Consider the following 6794-nt stretch of genomic DNA (forward strand, 5'->3'; position numbering starts at 1 on the left):
CTCCTGTGTGGAAATCTGGACAGCTGATTTCAGTCCAACTAGGCGATACTGACCTAATTGGAAGATCAACTAGCACATAAAGCGACACCACCTGCTACCTCTTCCAGGTACTGTCCGGATAATTACATTCAATATCTGGGTAACAGGCTGTTATCTTCGGGCTGTAACTTCCTTATGAATCCTTTCCCAATTATCTAGGAAAACATTTGCATAATTATGCTAATATCCAACTGCAGCAAAAACAAAAGCAAAGCACCCACGCTATGCTGTGACATGTTCCTCTTTGTCCTATAAGTACGAGGACTATTCTACCATCTCTCTACCCTGTCAGCTCTTGAAACGCTATATAATTTTTCAGCCATGAAGATCTTTGCTCTTTTCACAGCGGTTCTCTTCTTTGTGCTGATGGCTGCTCCAGGTAACGATGTATATATATGTTTGTTTGTTTGTTTGTTTAAAAATACAGTCAAACCTCGGTTGTCAAACATAATCCATTCTGGAAGACAGTTTGATTTCCGAAATGTTCGACAACCAAGGCATAGCTTCTGATTGCAAGAGCTTCTTGCACTCAAGCAGAAGCCGTGCCGGACGTTCGGGTTCTGAAAAACGTTCGAAAACCAGAGCGTTTTCTTCTGTGTTTTTGGCGTTCCGGAGCCGAAACGTTCAAAAACGGAGCCGTTAAAGAACTGAGGTTTGACTGTATTTACAAACCACTTGATTGCAATAAAGCGCAAGGCGGTTTCATTGAGGACCACCAAATTGTGACTAATTATGTAGCATGGTGGGTTCCCCAAAACATTTAACTTCCGCTGTTTCACAATCCTGCATAGATGAATTTTGCGTCTTCATGATGCCATGAACCATTCAGAATTTATATGCAAATATAACAAATAGGCTCCGCTTCCCCAATATTCCATCAGTCCTAGAAGCCCACAGATTTGACAACATTTGACAACAACAGGAAACCAAGCCTTTAGTGTCACATGTGGTGTGCTCTGCCAAGAGAAATGCAGCAGGTGCCTTCTCTTTCAACTTTTAGACCCCTCCTGAAAACTTCATTTACATCATGTGTATGCAGTCTGTTAAGGATACATTGCTCCAAAACAGTGAGCTGCTTCCTGATTTTAACTTTCCCCCCCTTGTATGATTTTACATATGGTATTTGTAAATGGCCCTGATATATATATATTTATATGTAGATATAAATGTATATGTAAATGGTCCTGATACACACACACACACACACACACACACACACACACACACACACGAAACTCGAAAAATTAGAATATTATGGAAAAGTCCATTTATGTAAGCAATTGTTTTCATTAGCTACTGGAGTTTAATATATGAGATAGACTCATGACATCCAAAGCGAGATATGCCAAGCCTTTATTTGTTGAAATTGTGATGATTATGGTGTACAGCTGATGAAAAACCCAAAGTTGAAATTGTTAATTTGGGGTTCTCATCAGCTGTACGCCATAATCATTACAATTATAGCAAATAAAGGCTTGACATATCTCACTTTGCATGTCATGAGTCTATCTCATATATTAGTTTCACCCTTTAAGTTGAATTACTGAAAGAAATGAACCTCTCCACGATATTCTAATTTTTCGAGTTTCACCTGTATATATATGGATAGATTCCTTTATAAATGAATTAATGAGTGATAAAAAGGTGTCTGTGCCTGGGAAGTCCATTGAATGAGCAGAAATCATTCCCTTATCATTGGGGTGTTTTCCAATAGGGGAAGGGGTCACCCAAGTTCAGTATGAGAGGGAGGAAGTGGGAATTGCACCCACATGTTACAGGATGGGGTGCCCCTGTCCAGTGCTCCAGCCACAGCCCCTTCCCTTAATTTGGCTACAGTCCTGTTGACACTCAGCAACTGAGTCTGCTATTAGCAGGAATGACAACGAGAAGACAACTTGTTTTTCTTTTGCTACAGCACTTGCGCAGACGTCAGAGCGTGAATGTCGCAGGATGGGTGGCAGCTGCCATAATGGCTTTTGCCCACACGGAACATACCACAAGGGACATTGTGGTAACCCAAAAATATGGTGCTGCAGAAGATAGGTAAGAATTCTAGATGAATCTCCTGCCCTGTTGTCAGGATTGATTTGTCCATTGGTTCTTTTTTATCTAAGCCAGTTTGGAGAGGTCCCGGTCCAAACCAAAACCCGGGCTGGCTTTTAAGACATATTAATGTATCCAGCAGGTTCCCACCTCAATTCCATCCATGCCAGAGGAGCCAACTGTGTGTTGGTGATGCTTTCTGAAATGCTGAGCTGTACCATAGAGGCTGAGTCTGTCACCTGGGCAACTCTCTCTCTCTCTCTCTCCTGGTCTTCTGTTTATGATATACAGGAAAGCAAAATGGTCCAGATCATTGTGACATAGTTAATATAGTGGTACCTCTAGTTTTGAACTTAATTCGGTCCAGAGGTTCTTAACTAGAGGCGTGCTTTTGCTAATGGGGCCTCTTGCTGCTGTTTCTGTGCCGCTGGCACACGATTCCCGTTCTCATCCATGGGGCAAAGTTCTCAACTCGAGGTAACTCTTCCAGGTTAGTGGAGTTTGTAACCTGAAGCGTTTGTAACCTGAGGCGTTGAGGTACCACTGTATAGAAATGGAGGTGCTTTCAAGTCTTTTCCAAGGGATAGTTTCCTCTCCAAACCCTAATTCTGCCCCAGTTTTTCTTCCAGGCCCTGCTACGGCTCAGCATTTGCAGTTGTTGATGCTTTCCTTAGGAAACACATGCTAACATCCAGCTTTTTTGAAAGAAATATGGGCTACCTGAAGAGTGGCAGAAATCAGGAATCAGAATGAATTGCTTTTGGTCATACTAAGCTTAACAAGTGCAGAAGCAGTGGGAAGCTAGAGCCTTTCAATCACTTTGTTGTTGTTGTTGTTGTTGTTCAGTCGTTCAGTCATGTCCGAATCTTCATGACCCCATGGACCAGAGCACGCCTATCTTTCACTGCCTCCCGCAGTTTGGCCAAACAGGAAAAAAATTTGGAAGTCGAAAAAAGCGCATTCAAAATTTCGTAAGTCAAGGTATCGTGCCGCCGCTTTCCCTTCACAAGTCAAAAATTTCAGAAGCGGCGGCACGATACCTTGACTTACGAAAATTTGAATGCGCTTTTTTCGACTTCCAAATTTTTTCCCTGTTCCAAGATGGCGCCTTCGACTTATGAAGATTTCGACTTACGAGTGCGCCTTTGGAACGGATTAATTCCGTACGTCGAGGTACCACTGTATCAATATATTTCCCCTCTTTCTCTTTGTATTTAAATATGTGTTTGTGTTTTTGAGCTGTATGTGTTCAGCTTTTTAGCCCTGATTATCCATGTAATACAACATTAAAAACTGCAGAATCTGACGGTGTTTTTCTCTTTGGTGCAGATAACCTCAAGATGTTGTCTACTCACAGTGGATTTCAGGGTAGCTTGAACATTCGATCGTAATGCTCTTCTGATTTGCTGCCAGCTTTTAATGGAGCTGATTCTATGGTGATTGTTAAATTAAAAATAATTAAAGATAATGTAGTTGAGCATCTATGTTGTTTTTGTGTGTCTGTGCATTGAAGACGACGATTGTCAAAGAGATCTTTTTGGGGGTGCAGATCTGGAGAAATTCACACTTCTCTGAATATTGCAATGTGGCTTTCCTGCTGGGTTATGTCTACAAAAATGCAGATATTAGGGGAAATTGCATTGCAAGGATGTCTATATCAGACAAGATTACATACAAAAATCTGCATAGTGGGGGGAAATACACATTTAAATGCTGATGAATTTTCATGAGGACGTTTAAGAAACGCAAACCAGCTTGGAGAAACGACTTTAAGATTAGAAAAATGAGCAACTGAGGAGAACTGAAATTAATAGATGCATCCATCCCTAGGCTAATGACAATTGTAGTCTCAACCATTTTGAGGGTGTCACATTGTCTACTCCAGTTGAAGGCATTAGCAGGTTGCCACCTTCCAAAAAACAACAACCCCAAACATCTTTATACAAGCCTTTGCTAATTGCTCAAAGGATATACACAGAATCTCATAATGCTGAAAACAACCCTGCGGGGGAGGCAAAAAATTACAGCAACCACATCAGGCAGTTAAACCCTGGAACACAGATGGGTGTTGGGGGATGCTTGAGACAGACAAATAGTAGCTTTAGCCAGGTCAGTTCATGGCTTGACTGAGATTTGGATCCAGTTCAACCTACATATAATTCATGGCTGTAACCTCTGTGCTACACAGTAGCCAATGCAGCTGGCTTCGCAATTCGGGATTGGAAGAGGGCAAAGTGGGTTTGTTGACACCTTGCTGCCTCACAAGAGGGACTTTGAAACTAAACTGGCTCCATATATGCCCCAAACTCAAAACAACTTAAGTTCATGCAGAAAACACTAAACAAATTCCTCTCCTTCTCTGAAGGGGAAGCAATCCTCAGAGGTGACCTCAACCTAAATATGAGAAAAAAACAAAATAAAAAATAAAAAAAATTCCTTCCAGTAGCACCTTAGAGACCAACTAAGTTTGTACTTGGAAGGATTTTTTTTTTGTTTTTTTACTATGGTAGACCAACACAGCTACCTACCTGTTACTAAATATGAGAGACATCTCCCTGAAACACACCCACACTACAACCCCATGGGCAACCCCAAACAATCAGGGACTCCTACAAAATGCTAAAAATACCAAAAAAGGGGGCCTTTATGACATGTGGGGTGAAAACCCCCCAGGAGACCCCAGCTACACATTCCAGTTGAGGCGCCATGGTACAGTGTCCACACTGCATAGCATTCTACTCACACAAGGCCTGACCCCCTTGGTTGAGTCAGTGAACATAGGTAACATCAAAATCACAGACCACGCCCCAGTAGAAGCTTCCCAACCCTATACTGCATATAACAGCAATGTCTCACAACAAATGTAACTGATCTGTAGAAAACACAACCTGAAGAAAGAGACAACGCATGTGCTTTTGTAAACAAGGAAGATCTTTAAATACATACATACATACAGGACTTTGCAACAATGGGGACAATTGTGCCTTTCGATACCCTCAAGTGCTATTTTTACAGGTCAAGCCAGAAACATTTTTAACATGAGACATCTCCCCACACACCCAAGAAATGGAAGAGTAGGGGAGTAAAGGCTGAGTAATTTCAGGCAGAAGAGGCTCCAGGCAATATCTGTTGTCCTGCTCACTTCATGGTTTCCTCCCCTTTCCTCCCATCTTGCATTGTAGCCCTCTGAGTCAGCTCCCCAACCCCACCCCACCCTTTTCCACTGTGGAAGGCAAGCTCTCCCACGCAGTTATAAGTTCCCATGTTCCCTGATGGAGCAGTGCTGGCAGGGAGTAACCTAGAAAGAGATTTTTCTTTAATGATAACTCAATGAAAACATCAACCCAGTGTGTGTGTGTCAGCTGTGGAAAAACCCGAGTCCAATATGGGGGAATGTGAGAAAAGGGCTGGAAGTAAAACTAATATTGTCCATATAAATGCCATCTGCAACTCCTCAAAAGATTTCATCAACGGTGTCTCTGAAAATTTTTACACATCACTTGGGAAGACAGGCGAACTAATACCAGTGTACTGGAAGAAGCAAAGATCACCAGTGTCAAAGCAATGATTCTTCAACATCAATTTCATTGGACTGGTCATGTTGTGCGGATGCCTGATTAGCGTTCTCCAAAGCAACTACTCTATTCCGAACTTAAAAATGAAAAGCATAATGATGGTGGTCAACAAAAGAGATTTAAAGACTGTCTCAAGGAATTTTTTTTTAAAAAAATGTAATATAAATACTGACAACTGGGAAACACTGGTCTGTGAGTGCTCCAGTTGGAGAACAGCCTTTACCAAGGGTGTCATGGGCTTTTAAGACATTCGAACTCAGGACTCAAGGGAGAAACATGCCAAGAGGAAGGCATGCTTGGCAAATCCACACCGTGATCAACTCCCGTCTGGAAACCAATGTCCCCACTATGGAAGGATGTGTGGATCCAAAACTGGCCTCCACAGTCACTTACAGACTCATTGTTAAAACCGTGTTTATGGAAGACAATCTTACTTGGCTACGAGGGATCACCAAAGAAGAAGGAGAAGGAGAAGGAGAAGGAGAAGGAGAAGAAGGAGAAGACTGCATGCCCTCCAACTTTCCCACTTTGGGCAGGACATCTCAGATCGATGGAAGTCATTCCTGTTTCAAATCTCAGGTGTCCTGCTTCTGCCGCCACAAGAACTCCTCCTCTGCAAGGCCTCAGCCAAGGCTGCTGCTGTGCTTCAGGATGCCGGGTTGCACTTCCTGAAGTGCACTTCCAGATGTGCCCCCCACCCACTCAAGCTGCCTTGGCCCGCTGCTACTGCTGTCCCTCCCCACCTTCTACTTGTTGTAGGGTTGCCATGTTTCTAGAAGTAAAATTCAGGACACAAAAGTTGCTGAGCTTTTCTTAGTTTTCCCCAAAGTTGTTGAGCTATTTTTTAAAGTAAATTCGCTAAAATCTACACTTCCGACATGGGTTGCCCAATGTCTCCATGAAACTCAAAGTTGTTAATTTTTTTAAAAAAGGAAACTCTTTTTTGAATGCTGGACATTTTGAAGATTTTTCAAGAAAAATACCCCCGGGTCTCTTCTTCACCCCCCCTCCCCAATTTTCATTTCACTTTAAATTCATATGCCGCCTTTCTATATTGCTACACACAAGGCGATTCTCATGTTGAAGAAACAACAAGACAGACAGCAAAGATCACCTGATAACGATCTGATCGAATTC

General features: G+C 42.3%; 1 long non-coding RNA gene across 1 annotated transcript; it reads left to right on the forward strand.

Moving 5' to 3' along the window:
- Positions 1-286: 286 nt before the first annotated feature.
- On the forward strand, positions 287-3555 carry LOC117044737. Its single transcript, XR_004426328.1, has 3 exons — positions 287-418; positions 1955-2082; positions 3412-3555. It is a non-coding gene; the product is annotated as an uncharacterized LOC117044737 (long non-coding RNA).
- The last annotated feature ends 3239 nt before the right edge of the window (positions 3556-6794 follow it).

The sequence above is a fragment of the Lacerta agilis genome, chromosome 3 (assembly GCF_009819535.1).
Source record: "Lacerta agilis isolate rLacAgi1 chromosome 3, rLacAgi1.pri, whole genome shotgun sequence".
In the NCBI taxonomy this organism is placed as follows: Eukaryota; Metazoa; Chordata; class Lepidosauria; order Squamata; family Lacertidae; genus Lacerta; species Lacerta agilis.